This window comes from Paramisgurnus dabryanus, chromosome 22 (assembly GCF_030506205.2).
Source record: "Paramisgurnus dabryanus chromosome 22, PD_genome_1.1, whole genome shotgun sequence".
NCBI lineage: Eukaryota > Metazoa > Chordata > Actinopteri > Cypriniformes > Cobitidae > Paramisgurnus > Paramisgurnus dabryanus.
In genome coordinates, this window is record NC_133358.1 from 21,561,133 (window position 1) to 21,579,729 (window position 18,597).

The following is an 18,597-nucleotide window of genomic DNA, read 5'->3' on the forward strand; positions in this document are numbered from 1 at the left end:
GCGTTAGGGTTAGAGTTGGGTAAGGATGTCATTTTATGTCAATCTAACCCTAAACCGAAGCGACAATGGTAAGAAAAGGATTCTGTAAGAAAACAGAAATTTGTGATACGATCAGGAAAAACACGGAAATGGGCTGGTTTATACTTTATGTTTATTACCCTTCCTGGATCACGTCTGCATTCCGTCACACTGAAAATAAACATCCCATATCTTTGAAGCACATCTAGGAAAAATGTTGTGCATGCAGCTACCTATATATATATATATTGAGGTAATGGACGGTCAATGTGATCAGCTATATATTTCAATTCATCAATATAACAAGTTCAGTTTCCAGAAGAACAGCTGATCACATTGACCGTCCATTACCTCAACGTGCAGAGGAGCATAAAACTTGGACTATCTATAGAGTCTATAAATGACGCAGGTTATGCTTTCCCAGAAACCACAGCCAATGGTGTTAAAATTGAGAAAAAGCTTCTTAGCTTTCAGCACAAACACTAGGTATCACTTGAATATTTAATATAATCTGAACTGACACTGGAACCAGAGACTTGGTTATTAAGCCCTATATCTAGCTTTTCCCGAACCAGGCCTTCTGTGGACAAACGCTCTCAATCAATTTCTATCCAATTGCTTAAGTCACCGCAGCAGCGTAAAACATCCCTCGCCACTCCTGTTTGCCCGAAAACCCAACACAGAGGTCGTAAAAGTGCAGTTAGCCAAATGTTCTCGGGATAATAATACGCCGAATTCGATAATGTATGCTAACGTCCTAAATGGTGATGCGACGGGGTTGTTCTTCGTAGAAGAAGGGTAAAAATTAGATTTGGATGCGAGAGGACAATGCGAGGAGATTAAACGCATGCAAAATGCGTAACATTAGGGTATGTTGGAAAAAGCTAGATGGAGATGTATAGTACCATTGTCAGTTTTAGTGTTTAGACAAACAGGGAGAGCATACAAATGATGTTTGAAATCTTTTCAGTGTTAAAATACCTTCTCCTATTTCAGCCTAATGTGTAAAGGCAAGTATAAGCAAGCCATTTGTAGGCAAATTTCCTCAATGAGCATAAACACCGTGTGATCAAAACAATGTCCTGACTATAAAATCTCGATTTGTACAAAGTACAAGGTCCATCACTAGCAACCGGCCAATCTGCCACTGCAGATATTTCCCCAACATTAAATTATTACAATGTTGTTACAATGCTAAAACAAAGTTGTGAATGCTGAGTTTGCGCTATATGCTAACGTTTAAGCTGAAGTATTGACGTTACATTTGCAGGTCTATAGCCTACTGAAAAAAACATAAAATTATTACAATTGATATTCCTTAAATTCCGTATCTTTATCTGATACAGGCTCAACCATAACCGCCAATCAGAGCAGAGCTCAATATTATTATTCATGACCCTTTCAAATAAGGTAATAATAGACTATTTCATCCTAGGGTTGTAAATGAACCGTAAAGCGGTCTCCGTATAATTTTTGCGCTAAATAAAGCCATACGAATTTTCAGTAATACCAGGAACAGGAATACAACATGCCAACACGGCAAGTCAAATCGAATTGACAGATTGCCAACCTGCCTGCCAATGTAAAGATGACAGAGATTTGCCAACGTGAGCACGGGGTGCAAAAGCAGAGGGCAAAGCAGATCTGACTGTACGACTGAGGAAAAGTGATAGATATCGAGTAGTGAGAGACATACAGACATTTAGAAAGAGAGCGAAAAGATAGAGGAGCTCAAAAGGCTGGCAGCAGCCGTAGCTCGTTGATGGATGGTGACACACACCCTCTCCGGATCACGTCACGCTGAAAATAAACATCTCATATCTTTGAAGCACATCTAGGGAAAAATATATATATGCATACGCAACACGCAAGTCTAAATTATACAGCTACCTCAGGAACCCTCACACAAACGCACTCGGAAGCGGGGTGATTTAGTATGAGGAAGCGACATTCTCAACGGGTACTCGAGCGCAAACGCTGCCATATGGAGCGTCTACACCTCTCATTACGAGAGCGTGACGGGGAGAAATTATCGCCGGGACGGGATTTCATCAAACACGCTAAACTGGTGCCAAGGCCAAACATGGGATAATGAAGACGCAGCGCGAACGGGCGCCACAGACAATTCATTAAGTAATTAGGCTAATGACTTCTTTACTCAAGTCCTTTTCCTTTGGCTGTAGATATGAATTAATTAGCACGGGTAATTGAATTAAGCAGGTTGTAATTTCACAGCTGTTGGTGTAGACCTCCTCCCCTTGCTGCTCTGAGGCTAATAAGCATTGGCTCCAGGTGGGAAAAACCATCTCTGATGTCTTCTTCAGCGAAACCCTGGCAAGCCCCCAAAAATCCCACTCATATGCAGATCAAGTGCACGCATGTGTGCGTTTTTTTCTTCTGCGCTCTGACATTTGGAGATGAGAGGTTTCCTCAAAGGCGGCTTTAGCCTTGAAAGCACAACCATCACAGGCGACTGCGGAAAATGAGCAAATAAAATAAATCACACATTACAGAATGATGCCAATAAGTGGCTTGATACAAGCGCAGCATCGATGAGCCTATTATAATGAACTACAGCTACACTCGTACCCGGCCTGTGTTCTTGATTTCGCTCTGACGCTGGCAAAATCATTATGTATAACAACAGGCAATGATCAAAGGCCCTGTGTGCGGGGAGGAGAGGCATTTGCCTCCTTTAGAGAGGCTGCAGGATGACTCGACCGCATGTGTGTCTGCTGTGAGACGCTCCATTAAAACAGCCAGACCCTCATTCATCTGTCTCGGCCTTCTTCGCTCTGATTCTCATGCATGTGCTCTGTTTTTTTTTTTTTGTCTAAATGTGGATCTGAAATGAATATATGTTACGTATTAATAATTAAAAGGCAATTTACAAGTATACATGATGAGTGGTATTTGTTTCAATTGTAAGCAATTTAAACCTAAAATACCACCTGCTCCTATTTTTCCTACAACTCAGTTGGGTGATTCTCACGAAATCCAGACTTAGAAGGTGTCCAGCATCAGATTTTTTTTTTAAAAAGCCATTGAAGCCAATTTGCTTTTGCATATATAAGATTAAGGTCTGAACTTACTATAACCATTATTTTTAGAGGATTAAAAAAATATTTCCTATAGCATTATTTACATTTTTTAGATGAAAAATATCATTACCGCAACATGATATTACATTAAATATATGCATTTACAAACTCATGTTTCAGTAATGAAAACTAAAAAGTTGTCTAGTTACTATGACAAACAAAATTTCAACTTTTATCTGGAGAGAAAAAATAAGAACTGCTTACCTGGTAGCCATCTTGTGTGTCACAGTCAATTATGTCCCTTCCAACAAATTATTATTTTTTTTTTTTGAAAATCTTAGTTCCTTGAGGGCTTAAACAATGAAAAATTTTCTTCGACACATTTATATTCCTTATTATTGTCTCTACATTTACCAATGATCACCAAATACCACATGTTTCTTTACTGTAAATGTTTATAGTATAACATGCACTAAAGCTTTTTATTTTTTAGATTTTTTAATTATAAATTTTCCATGCCAAAGAACCCAAATCCAGTCATGGACACGTTGCGGTAATGAAAATTTTCCCCTTAAATGTGGAAAAAAAAATTGGTTTGTATGATGTCATTTAAAATCATGTGCAAAATAGTACATGAAGAGATGTTTGTAACTGTACGCTTCTTATTTTGATACTCTTACTTTGCATTTACTTTTTATATCAAATGTTTCATGACACCACATAAGTATAATTTCGCGAGAATCACCCAGTTGGGAAAGCGTTGTGCTCGTAGCATTAATGTTGTGGGTTCAATTCCCAGGAAATACAATGTATAAAATGAATGCACTGTAAGAGCTTGCCAAATGCATAAATGTAAATGTGTTTACAAGTGTATATACTGGCCAAAACAATATAAAGTTAAGTGCTCTCATTAAGCTGTGGGCAAAATGTCAATAGCGAATATACGCCTTATCTAAACAGGATGAGAGAGAAAAGTATTATTGAAAAATTATATGGGCAGGATGGGAAAATAAAGCATATTAACCATGCAATAACCATTCACTGTGATCTGAACGCCATCTGCTATTTATTTATCCAAGAAGGGGCGACTTGGTATCCCATACAATGTTCACAGACATATGAATGGTGATGCATGAAATTTAAGGCCGATGATTCTTCGGATTCTCTTTCCTGTTGCGTCCCCTTGAGAGTGAATGCACATCTGGACATATGGCCATAGCTCAAGGTTTCCAACTACACACACACACGCTGGAATCTGACTTTTCCGGTCTGTGCGAACAGAAATCTGCCATTCAAACATACATTAATAAAGAGAGGGGGTCTGAGCACTTCAAGGTGCCCCCCACCATTCTCTCTTCCCCATCACCTTCATCCCAGCATGCACCGGGGCACGGCAGGGTTCTGAGTGCAGGAACAATTGGGCCAAATGTGGTGAAAATGAGGAGGAAGAGTGCAATGGGGCAGAAGGTGGGGGTCTGTCACTTGGCAGTGATACAGCTAGTAAATCAAAGTTAAAAAGAAGCAGTATTTTTCATCAGATTCACAGATGGAGACTGATCTCATCTTTCACGTGGTCGTATATGTGAACGGAATGCCTTTCAAACCGTCCGAATGAGCGAAAGATCACAATACCTATCTGAGTGACAATTAAATAGGACATGTCATGATAAGAATATAAACACAACGTAAATACTTATCTCCTCTCTTAGCATCTCACAGACATGCATTAATCAACCAACCAAAACATTGTGCAAATATAACAGATTTTAAGCCAAAGGATGATGCCCTGACACAATAATTTAATATTTATGATTTTCCCCATTAGCATCACAGTTTCTCTTCCCACAGCGTGGACTTAAAATGTTGTTAATCAAGGTTACATTTCAAATGTGAGAAGTGTGAGGTGAAAGGGGAGGAAGTTTTCCTGATATGGTAATTTGAAGCAGATATATCATTTTGTTAATAAAATGCTACGGCCCGTGATTAACTGGCGCTCACTAGAGATGTTACGCTGATTAATTTCACCCTCTTCAACCAATGCCAAAGTCCTTACACTTTTACCCTGAAAATTAAATCGGTTCCTTTTCAAATTTCTTAATAACCTTGTGCCATTTTTTTCATTTCACGAGGAGCGGTAAGCATTCTTAAGCATTTACTGTTCAGCTCTTGATAAAGACAACAAAAACCATATGAAATAATTTTTTGCAGCCCATGCTAGTTATCACACTTGTTTTAAAGGTAACATACACTGTAAGGTTTTTTTAATGGTCCTAAACTGTCACTGGGACAGTACCCTTTATAATGGTCCTATAATTTACCATTGTGGTACAGATACAGATGATCCATGTGATACAAGTATGTGCCTTTGGGGTATTAATATGCACTTTTTGTACCAATAAGTACCTTAGATGTACTAATAGGCATTCTGTGGTACCAATATGTACCTCTGGGGTACTAATGTGCACTCTTGGTACCAGTATGTACCTTAGATGTACTAATAGGCATTCTTTGGTGCCAATATGTACCTCTGGAGTATTAATATGCACTCTTTGATACCATTATGTACCTCTGGGGTACTAATGTGCACTCTTTGGTACCACTATGTACCTTAGATGTACTAATAGGCATTCTGTGGTACCAATATGTACCTCTGGAGTATTAATATGCACTCTTTGATACCATTATGTACCTCTGGGGTACTAATGTGCACTCTTTGGTACCACTATGTACCTTAGATGTACTAATAGGCATTCTGTGGTACCAATATGTACCTCTGGGGTACTAATGTGCACTCTTGGTACCAGTATGTACCTCAGATGTATTAATATGCACTATTTGGTACCATTATGTACCTCAAAGGTACTAATAGGCATTCTTTGGTACCAATATGTACCTCTGGAGTATTAATATGCACTCTTTAGTACCAATATGTACCTCTGGGGTACTAATGTGCATTCTTTGGTACCAATTTGTACCTCTGGGGTACTAATGTGCACTCTTTGGTACCGTAATGTATCTCAGATGTACTAATAGGCATTCTTTGGTACCAATATGTACCTCTGGGGTACTAATGTGCACTCTTGGTACCAGTATGTACCTCAAAATGTATTAATATGCACTAATTGGTACCAATATGTACCTCTGGGGTACTAATGTGCACTCTTTGGTACCATTATGTACCTCTGGGGTACTCATTTGATCTCTTGGTACCAGTATGTACCTCGGATGTATTAATATGCACTATTTGGTACCAATATGTACCTCTGGGGTACTAATGTGCACTCTTTGGTATCAGTATGTACCTCAGATGTACTAATAGGCATTCTTTGGTACCAATATGTACCTCTGGGGTACTAATGTGCACTCTTTGGTACCACTATGTACCTTAGATAATAGGCATTCTGTGGTACCAATATGTACCTCTGGGGTACTAATGTGCACTCTTGGTACCAGTATGTACCTCAGATGTATTAATATGCACTCTTTGGTACCAATATGTACCTCTGGGGTACTAATGTGCACTCTTGGTACCAGTATGTACCTCAGATGTATTAATATGCACTATTTGGTACCATTATGTACCTCAGAGGTACTAATAGGCATTCTTTGGTACCAATATGTACCTCTGGAGTATTAATATACACTATTTAGTACCAATATGTACCTCTGGGGTACTAATGTGCACTCTTTGGTACCAGTATGTACCTCAGATATACTAATAGGCATTCTTTGGTACCAATATGTACCTCTGGGGTACTAATGTGCACTCTTTGGTACCAGTATGTACCTTAGATGTACTAATAGGCATTCTGTGGTACCAATTTGTACCTCTGGGGTATTAATGTGCACTCTTGGTACCAAATATGTACCTCTGGGGTACTAATGTGCACTCTTTGGTACCAGTATGTGCCTTAGATGTACTAATAGGCATTATTTGGTACCAATATGTACCTCTGGGGTACTAATGTGCACTCTTGGTAACAGTATGTACATCAGATGTATTAATATGCACTATTTGGCACCATTATGTACCTCAGAGGTACTAATAGGCATTCTTTGGTACCAATATGTACCTCTGGAGTATTAATATGCACTCTTTGGTACCATTATGTACCTCTGGGGTACTAATGTGCACTCTTGGTACCAGTATGTACCTCAGATGTATTAATATGCACTCTTTGGTATCAATATGTACCTCTGGGGTACTAATGTGCACTCTTGGTACCAGAATGTACATCTGATGTATTAATATGCACTATTTGGTACCATTATGTACCTCAGAGGTACTAATAGGCATTATTTGGTACCAATATGTACCTCTGGAGTATTAATATGCACTCTTTGGTACCATTATGTACCTCTGGGGTACTAATGTGCACTCTTGGTACCAGTATGTACCTCAGATGTATTAATATGCACTCTTTGGTACCAATATGTACCTCTGGGGTACTAATGTGCACTCTTGGTACCAGTATGTACCTCAGATGTATTAATATGCACTATTTGGTACCATTATGTACCTCAGAGGTACTAATAGGCATTCTTTGGTACCAATATGTACCTCTGGAGTATTAATATGCACTCTTTGGTACCATTATGTACCTCTGGGGTACTAATGTGCACTCTTTGGTACCAATATGTACCTCTGGAGTATTAATATGCACTATTTGGTATCAATATGTACCTCTGGGGTACTAATGTCCACTCTTTGTACCAGTATGTACCTCAGATGTACTAATAGGCATTCTTTGGTACCAATATGTACCTCTGGGGTACTAATGTCCACTCTTTGGTGCCAGTATGTACCTCTGAGGTACTAATAGGCACTTTTTGGTACCAATATGTACCACTGAGGTATTAATATGCACTCTTTGGTACCACTATCAGTTAACTCTTCAATTAAGAGAAAACGCTTCCCTGCCAATGACGAGTATTTCTGCAATACCGTCATTATCCACCGGGCGACGCAACTTATAAAACCCGGAAGTCTCGCCCTAGGGCAAACAGCTGTATGTTCGTGTAAGTTTTGGGGATTGTTCTGAATCTGATCTCTATCAAAAGTCCTTCACAAAAATATAACTATCTCAGCTTTTTGCTCAGAATTTGGTGTTTTTGAAGAAACCTTCCCATATTTGAGAGGTGGTGAAAAGAGAACTAATAAAGGTAGGATAAAACTTTTTTTCTTTAAAAGCAGAGGGTCTGTTCTTTCATTTGGTATATCACCCTAACCTGTATGTTTATATATTTCAGGAAGAAAATATTCTGGAAGGCATTAAACTTGTGTGAACAACATGAAAAATGCTGGCGCTGGCTGGCAAATTTTTAAAAACCGCTGGCGGGGAAAGAGTTAATATGTACCTTTAAGGTATTAATATGAAATAATATAATGCATACACAGTCAAAAAAAATTTTTTAAATGGTCACAAGCTGTCACTGGGGCAGTAAACTTTATAAAGATCCTGATACACCATTTAGGTACAGTTATGTATAGATTTGATACCAGAATGTACCTTCAATGTATTACTATACTCCTTGGCACCAATATGCATCATATGAACTCTTTAGGTGCAAAAGTGTGCTTTGTAAAAGGGTACCGCCCCAGTGACAGCCATTTTTTACCATTTATTTCTGACAGTGTTTAGGAAATGTTGCACACATCTAAACAACATATTGGGGAATTGTATTTAAGCATTTCTAAATCTCATACTATCTGAACTTGACACATATTCCTTCTAAACAAAGAATCAAAGTGCTTTTTTTTCAGCGCCTCAACCCATACTGATAATTGGGCCTTTCATTTTGGTACCCGCCAAATCTTCAGGGTATACCTCTGTCAATAAACACGCCAGTTACACCTATACGCACAAATAAAGATATTAATAAAACTCAGCTGCAATAAACAGAATCACAAAGAAAGTATTTGATTCCCGTTATATCAATATCGCCGTATTTGTTCAAGGTCGTGTCTAAATACGTATAGGCAGCACAGTACCAAAATAATTCCCAGGTGAAACATAAGCAGTCAACGTGTTGGTAGACAGACATCTTGCTTGTACTGCACACCCAAACGCACATACACTCTCACAAACATCACTTACTCTTCAACTGCCATGCTAAATTTCATATTTTCAGGTTCTAATCAGCAAACACGTTATCGCCCCCTGGATCCCATGCTTAGAAAATTGAATTTTTCTATGCACTTTTATCTAGAAAAATGACGGCAATAATGAGAAATTGGAAATAATAAGGGAAATACAATAAGCAAACTGCACATCATTAAGGTGGCATTTGCTTGTTGATGCAAGCAGGGAATAATCAAAATCATGCCTTGATAATATAATAGTGTCATAGGAATCACAGAATGATCAAATTACAGGATTTAGTTAATGAAAAAAATGGTCAGACTAAAAGCAGGTCCCTGTTCATTTTATCAACAGGAAAAGTCTACTGTAGGGATACTAACGTAGAAAGCTACACATTTCTCATATGCAAAACCTTCATTGCCCTTATTGCCGGACAACGTTGTAAAGCCATCATCTTGTTTATAGAGGTTTAATTGAAGGCAGCATAAAACGATAAACTAAGAAACATGCATGGTTGACTTCTCCAATTCGAGCCATAAATCATTGTGATGTTCAGACAAGTCAGCCAGACACAAATTCAGATGATAGATGACCCATTTAACTTTGATTTTTGAGAGCAATGAGCTCTCCTGCAATAGCTCACACTGAGTAATGCCACAAAAGCACGGGCAGGAGGCGATGAGAAATCCCCTTTTCCTTCGCGCCGCGGATGCTTTAAAATAATCGCACAAATGACCGTTATTAAAATGACGCTGTCCGACTCAGACACACCACTGGTGAGCGAGCGAGCGAGCGAGCGAGAGAGAGAGAGAGAATTTGCATTAGCAGGCTGTAATGTTCAGAAGATTTGTGATATAAAACAGTCATCAGCAAACTAATTTATCAGCCCCTGTATCTATAATGATACATGCATATACGCGGCTATAAATATTAGTATAGCAAAATAGACAGGCAAAGAGACATAAATCAGGGCAGCGGCACGGTTATACGACGAAGGCCTTAATGCCATCATGATAAGACTTTTACTATAAAAACAACATATGAACTCGCCTTGAAATGATAACTTCTTTATTTATTTATTTTTATGCGAAGATGACTCAGAAGAGACCAAAAAAAGATTAAGCTCGATTCAGGCAACACAATTGCAGAAATTAGACGCCGCCGGTAAGTTTAGGAGTCATTACTTTTTTATATCTCCTCTCACTGCGCTTTAAATTAGCGAATGTCCTGGGCTTGTTCAAGCCGTCAATTATTCATTCTAGACATGCAAAAGCAGTTAGTAGGAGGAGATGAAGCTGACAGTGAGTCACTAAACACAGGAAAAACCAGCTGGTGGCTCTCTCTGCCCATGTGCACCGCTGTGTATGTGTGTGGAGAGAGAAAGGATACTGAGCGGGTATTCTAATGCATGGCCGGAGGAGGGAGGGATAGAGCAAAAGAGAAATGGAGGAAGAGAGGGATTGAGAAAGAGAGAGAGAGAAAGCTTCACTCCCCGGGGAACCTGTTTAGCTCCACGCCGTAATGCCAGACTTTCGGTCTTGTTAGTAAGCAGTCTGCCAGGATATGAGGTAGGAGAGGTTCGAGAACAGTAAACATTAAATTGAATTCATTAACAAAGGCCACCATTTGCTGGTGGATGAAAGGTCCCAATGCCCAGCTCAACCCTCTCTAAACCCTCTATGTGTCACCTGTTTTATTCATCAGTCTTTTGTTTGTGTATCCAGCTTTGTTTGCAGGGCAGTAGAGAGCCGGTTGGTTAATTTGGCCTCGGCTGATGAAGGTTTTGTAGGTCTCTCTGAAGGCTGCTGTCTTTTACGTCTGATGTTCCTTCTGTAAAAGAGACAGAAAGTGATTTTGTATCTAGCATTGGCTGCTTTGGAGTCAGGACTTAAAACTAAAAAGAAGGCACATAAGATTAGAACTTGGGCTAAATAAATGGTAGTTACATCAGGAAAAAACGCTGCCTTAATAAGCCTCACGATGCCTTAAAATCCTGTAAGTAGACAGCTCACTACAGTAGGACTTAGTAGGACAGCTCTCAATGAAATAAATGACAAAAATTATTTATTCATTAAATTAAATTAAATTATTATTATTTTATTATTAAAAGGATAGTTCACCCAAAAATAAAAATTCTGTCATTTTCTCCTCCTCAACCTGTATGAATTTCTGTTTTCTGATGAATTTCTATTTTGATAAATGATTGTAAGCACACAGCCGATTATAACCATTGACTTCCATAGTAGGAAAAACAAATACGATGGAATTCAATGGGTACCATCAACCGTGTGCTTGCAATCATTTATCAAAATATCTTCTTTATCATTTATCACAATGCATCACAATATTTGTTTTAATGACAGAATTTTAATTTTTTAACTCTAAAAATGTCTGGGTTATTTTTGACCTATGATGGGTAAATATTGGACTGAACATGTGCTGGGTTTAAATTACCACATGCTGGTTTAAATATTACCCAATCTTGGGTTGCTGTTATGCAACCATTGGGTACAATAACCCAGCAGTTGTGTTAAAACAACCCAGCATTGGCTCAGTTTTAACCCAGCTGTGTGTTCTGTCCAATATTTTCCCATAATGGGTCAAAAATAACCCAGACATTTTTAGAATGCATACATTTTTATTAGGGCTGTCAAAAGATTAATCGCGATTAATCGTATACAAAATAAAAGTCTGTTTGCATAATATATTTGTGTGTGTTTTGTGTGTAATTATTATGTGTATATAAAAATACACATATACACATTTAAGAAAAATTTTATTTATGTATTTTTTATATATAAAATATATCAAAATGTAAATAAATAAATTAAATTAATAAATAAATTATATATATATATATATATATATATATATATATATATATATATATATATATATATATCAAAATCAAAATATTAATTAATTAAATTATATATTTAATTTATTAATTTATTTTATTTTTATTTTGATATATTTTATATATAAAAATACATAATAAAAATGTTCTTAAATGTATACATGTATATGTGTATTTATACATACTGTATATTTTTTCTCAAATACATGTATGTGTGTGTGCTTGTATATACAAAATAGTTATAAACTGTGCACATACATATATTTTGCAACAAACTTTTATTTTGTATGCGATTAATCTTTTGACAGCCCTTATTTTTTATAAATTTTTAAAAGTTTGAACATTTGTAACCCAGTTTGTTTTTCATATAGTTTATTTTATAAACTTATTTTTTTTACGTAATTTTTTATTTACATTAAAGTATCCTACATATTGTAAAGAACATTCTGTGAAAATATAACCTTGATGTCTTTTTTACTGACTAAGGTTGTGTCAAAGATTGATCTATGTGAAATCAATAAGTAAAATCAAACTTTGATGACATGGATTTCACAGACAGGGTTAAAACTTTGACCTTTGCCATTTTTTCACATTATTATTTACCAAAATAATACCAATAAATAATTACCAAAAATTACCAAAAAATAATTTTTGTCAACTAAAATACTGTTTAATTTAGCTAGAGTAAACAAAAATCCCTAAGAACTAAAATAAATATATATGGCATGATAAAAGACTATAAAATACTTACATTTAAAACACCTTTTTCATCACAAGGCCCTAACTAAAACAAAAATAATGTCAAAATAACACTGGTTTTAGAACAAAGCTAATAAAGAAGAGGACAAGAACGCAACACAAACAGATGTAAAAACATCATACTGCACATAACAAAGATTAAGTGAGCATACATGAAATTAAATTGATGACGGATGAAACTAAGAGCAATGGGAGGCAACCAGCGAGGGGACACCGAAGAAAAATCTGAAATGTGAGACCTCATGTCCATCCCTGACTCGTCTGACCCATCAGATCTCCTCGGCCCCTCCTCCAGCCCACAGAAAAAAGCAAAGAACAGTGATATTTAGATGGATGAGACCAGCACCAGCAGCAGAAAACTACCAAACAGCGACCTAAAGCGATACCCTGTCTTCACATGGTTGATTTCATCCGTTAATTAGAGTCATTCATCAACGGTCTTGAGATACGAGGTCTCACCCTTGGCTCCCGCCTCACCACACCTTGCCAGCTGTCAAAATTACAGCGTTCAGTTCATGCGCCATCCCTCAAATAGTTATTTTCTACAAGCTTGGCTGCATCTCACAATTCACTATTTACTGTATTGTCTCGCTCCTTGTTGTGCAGCCCACACATACACGCGCGCATGTGCAAGCTCGCACATGCACGCTCACCCAGGGGAGTAGGCGTAATGTCAGATGGTGCTAATAGTCATTAAGTCTGAGCTCAATTCCAATTAAAGGTCATTAGCCATGTTATTACAGAGATGATTATTGTTTTTAGACTTGAGCCAAACAACAGGCTGCTTGTCCTTGGCTGGCGTGTAAGAAAACAGAGCAGAGCTTAATGAGCTAACGGCGTATAGATTTGTTATGCATTATGAAAGAAGACCAAGGTGGATGTAAAAGAAGGAAAACATCATATTTCAAGGTTGACAGAGCAAACTTTGGATCTATGTTGGGAACGTTTAGGAAAGTGGTTAAATTCGGTGTAAGCTCCATCAATAATTTAAATTTGTATAATAATGCTTTAATTCATTGAATATTACTGTTTATTTGCAAATAGAAATATGTGGCAGGACATCAATAATGCTTTTCAGGTGAGTCTGCTGGCATCATTAGCTTGGCTGTAGTCTCGTCCTCATTACAGAGCTCCAGGTTCTGAAGGAACCTCTGTTCCAGAAGAGAAACATTCGATTTAAGGAGCAAGAAGGTGGTGGACCGGGTGTTCAGCCGGAGCTAAAATGCCTGACCTAGAGCACTCCTGCAGGCTCTTTACTGAAACTACAAAAAACACTATGATACAGGGTCTCCTCCATTCCTTGATATTCCACCTGCCAAGTAGTATTTAGTTTTAACAAGGATGAGGGATTGAAACAAGGCTAATGAATGGACCATTATGACATTCAGACATCTATAAATCTTTTACAGCTTTCATGCATAAACTTTTTTGAAAATGAACAGCATCCATGACCGATAAAACACTGGACTAAATCAAACACACATGAAGCATTTAGATAAACACATTTATAGGACATAGGATGAAAATACACTTCAAGGCCCTGTTCACAGTATAAAATATTTAAAGGTGGGTTTAAGCCATGCATTCAGAATGTTTAACACTGTTGAAGAGTTGGATTCCTCATACCAAACACAGGCAAAGTATCAAAATAGCAGTTGGACGTACTGTATGACGGAATATTTATTTGCCGAATGCACCCCGCCAGTGTTCAAGTTTCTGAAAGTTTTTATCGAACATAAAATATTCATACACTGTAAAAAATACTTTGAAGCCTTAAATTTTTTGTTAAATAAACTCAGATTTACTCAAGTCATGTCAACAGAGAAATATAGTTGAGAAAAGTCTACTTTATAAGTTATAACAACTCATCTGTAGTTATAACAACTCATCTCTAGCCAAGATAAATAATAGTAAGTTGAAATGACTTGTAAATCCGAGTTGATTTAACAAAAAATTTTAAGGCAGCAAAGTTTTTTAACAGTGTACTTAACAACCTGTATGGGTAATTTCAGTGCAGGAAGTACAGTGGAAGCCCTTATATGGCACTTTATTCGGAATAGCACAAACACAAACACCAAACAAGAGCGGACCCGTAATCAATGTCACCAAAGAAGTGTGTTGGTGTTTGTGAGGGAAATTTAAGCTTGTTCAGCTTTCGAAAGTACACAGCATTATGGAAACCATGGATATACTGTAGTTTGTTTATCCACGGTAGCAGCGGATAGTGTGTGTGTGTTGGTTTAATGCTGGATTATGTTGCAATAGGGGTGGTCCCAACCGGGTCATGAGTCGCAGGCGGTAAGTTAAACGGCATCAGTTGTCTGTGTTTTGTTGGCAATTGGTCGTAAGTGCATAAAAATGTAAACGACAGGAACAAGTAGTGAATCATAAGTTATCCAGTGGGATAATATTTGTGTGTGTTGCTTGCTTGTGACTCGCTCCTCCCGCAGTACGCCTCAAGAATCTCGTGTTTTCCGGAAACTATCGGTAGAGCGGATCTGTCTTTTATAAATCTGATAACACTAAATACTCTTTGTAGATATGAAGGATGTAATATTACTGTATAAGTACTCAAGATTTACATTAGATAGGCAGAAACAGCGTCTGAGCTTTAAGGACAAATATTTTTAACTTTTAATAAAACAAAACAAAATAAATGAAGAGTTTGGTTCCAAAACGCAATAAATCCATTTTGATTGGTTTTGGTAAAAATGTGTTTCTATACCAAGAAAGTGACAAGATGAAAACCACTATTTTCTGTTACAAACTTTCACATAGCATCTTTAGGTTATATAAACATTTAAAATTCAAATCCATAATTTGATTTTCAAAGATTTATTATAAAAACTGTTTTTTTTTTCAAAATGCTATAAATCAATTGAATCAATATATAAATGTGCATTCATCTTTGTCATGTTTTATTCATTTAGTGGACTAGTGGTATACACTGATTTAAAAAATAAACATTAATAGCATTAATCAAAACACATCCTTGGGACGTCATCGCTGAACTTTTTTGACAGCGATCAGCTGTAAAATGTTTTGGTCCTGCACGATTTGCATTGACTTCAAGTAAAATAATGGAAAGTTTTTTCATAAGATCCCCGGGGGTCAATGTGTTAGCATGACAGAAGCTTGATGTTGTCGTGTGAGAACAAGCAACAGCCGGCATTTTTCCATCGCCCAAGTGCCTGAGTGGCTTACCTGCCACAGAAAACCACTGCAGGTTTATCAATGCCATCAAAATTATTATTTTTGTTTTGTTTTATTTAGGATTTCTTGTATTCAACGCGCCACCATTGTTGTTTACAATGCGTGGAATGGTGCGCTGTGATTTGTTGAGCGGATTTATTGCGTTCTGCAGAGAAGGAGGACTGGCATTTATCACGTTTTGGGGGGGAAACGGAAAAAAGATGACAGAATAATACAGGCGGATATCGGATTTTGCGTAAAATTAAGAATTTACTTTTTAATACTGACTTGATACAGTACTGATTTTGGTGGTAAAAAAAAATGTTGTTTATCGCATTTTGGAACCAAACTCTTCAAATACTTATTTTAGGTTTTCTGTAGCTTAAAGGGGATCGCACACCGGCCGTGCCGCTCAACGCCGGGCAGTTCAAAAAAAAAATCGAACACATTGTTTTCTATGAGTATACGCACACCGGCGCCGCCAGGTGGCGCCTGTCCGCGCCGCCCAGCTGTGACTCACAGCGCCACTCACATAGTTTAACATTAAATAACATCCTATTTGTCCCAAATCATTAACGATTAACATTGGCTGCTAAAGTATATTTAGCATTTTGAAGTAGACGCTATCTGACGAAGCTCGCGCTATTTAATGTGCACTTCCAGTTTACAATACCTCTGAGTTGTCCTAGACGCGACGCGGCGCGACGTTGAGCTGTGCGGCCGGTGTGCGATCCCCTTAACAGGCAGAATACAGATGCAGCCAAAAAGAACGTGGGTTTGATCCTAGGAAACACACATACTGATAAAATGTAAATCTTGAATTTACTGCAAGTCGGTTGGGATAAAACTATGCCAAACGTGTAAATGGAATAAAAAAATATAGTAGTATGAATAATTATTTAAAATTTTCAAAATGTTAAAAAATATATGCACAAAAACAATTTGCGTCAACCGAAAAAAAAAATTGAAAGTTTGGAAAAATAAACAGGGACAACCACAAAGGACTGGTGTGAAGAACATAATACATTACAAAATGTTGTGTTTTTGGCATGCCAGAAATTCTCACTTTGTGTATTTTTTATGATGACCATCTTTCACACATTGCAAGACTAATGAAAGATTTTATAAAGCCTTAGTATGCAGATAATAGTGTCCACTGGTATGATCTGCTTGTGTTGTTTATGAATGGCAGCATTCATCAAATTCAATCGCAGCCGGACATCTTCAACGTGACAGCACGCTTCTCTCTTCCTCTCAGTCATTCCATCACACCATCTCAAACACATTCTTTACCTTCATTTCATCCCCCGAGTCTTCCGAGACGTAATGAAACAGTCGGCCATTTTTAAAGCACGAGGCAGTCACGAGGGGAATTCAAGATTAAACAACAACAATGAAAAATCTCTATCTGTCATAATTACAACTGGGTATTAATAACACAGCAAATATTAATCTTAGAAGTAAACACTAAGCGGCTTAGAGAAGATTGCAAATAAATCAGATTATCCAATAGGAATATCCTTACAAAGGATCTGAGGGGTAATGAGAAAGCCAGCCCTGATTTTTTTCATAAATATTTGTAATAGGTAGACAGTACAAAGCAATTCATAAGATATTTGGCTCGGGTGCATACATATTTCAGCTTCAATTTCATTTTTTCATAAAATCGCACAGCCACAAGGTAGATTCAATTAGGTTTTCTGATTGGGTCACTGGCATTCTGTCGGGTCATTCAAAGGTTAAGGAATTCAGCACTACAAACATGATTAGGCCACGCGGCGTCTGATCAAGCTTTCTGTTTATCATGCGGGCCTACTGGGTTTTTCAAGTCTGACAGTAATGATAGCAGGAAGCTTTGCTCCAGGTAACGAACGGCCGGGGTATTTTACATCCTAAATTGCTTTATTACCAGTTTTACGTTTAAACACTTTAGGGGAAAGAAAAAAATGGGAAGTCACCACAGGAGTGACATCGTCGCTGCTCGACGCTGAAAGCGGAGTACATATTAAATCATTTTTATGTACTGAAGGTATGGGCAACATAATGTCATTTCCCCTCACTACATGACTCTGAAAGAGGGAGGGAAATGGAGAAAGACAGAGCGAAGCAGAAAAAAATTATTAGATAGAAAATCTGATCTGTCTGGACTATTCTGCGTCCACCTGCTTTCTGTTCTCTCTTCCATTTATGCGTCATGTTATAAATGTTCATGGGTTTAGGTTATTGTGGCACAGTTTTTGTTTTTTAATAATTACGAGGAGACGAGCAAAGGGGAAAAGCAAGATAAAGTGCAGCCCATGTGAATTACAAAAATAACCCGCAGAGCAGGACAATAAGTTGTGTCTTTCTTTAAAAACACAGGGTTCTTCACAATAACAAACTGATGTGGATGAAATGGCTTCCAGCACATGATCTGACCAAGGAAATATAATTATAAAACACAGTTTCACTGGAGATGTAAGGGCACTTGAACCCAAAAGCTAAAGCGGCCATTTGTGGCAAATTTGCTTAGATTTAGACAAAAGAGCTGCCTTTTATTTTTGACAGTTTTAAACATTTTTCTAAAAGACATATTTAAAGTTGCAAGGCATTTCAGTTTAATTTTGTATAGCCGGGCAGCCAAGCATAGTTGTCGTGTATAGAAGTC

General features: G+C 37.5%; 1 long non-coding RNA gene across 1 annotated transcript in view; it reads right to left on the reverse strand.

The window, feature by feature from the left end:
* LOC135740160 (uncharacterized) overlaps positions 1-18,597 on the reverse strand; it is a 58,047-nt gene that overhangs the window by 23,709 nt on the left and 15,741 nt on the right. The window contains exon 2 of the long non-coding RNA XR_010529160.2: positions 10,831-10,972. This is a non-coding gene — a long non-coding RNA (uncharacterized lncRNA). The remainder of the gene's footprint in view (positions 1-10,830; positions 10,973-18,597) is intronic.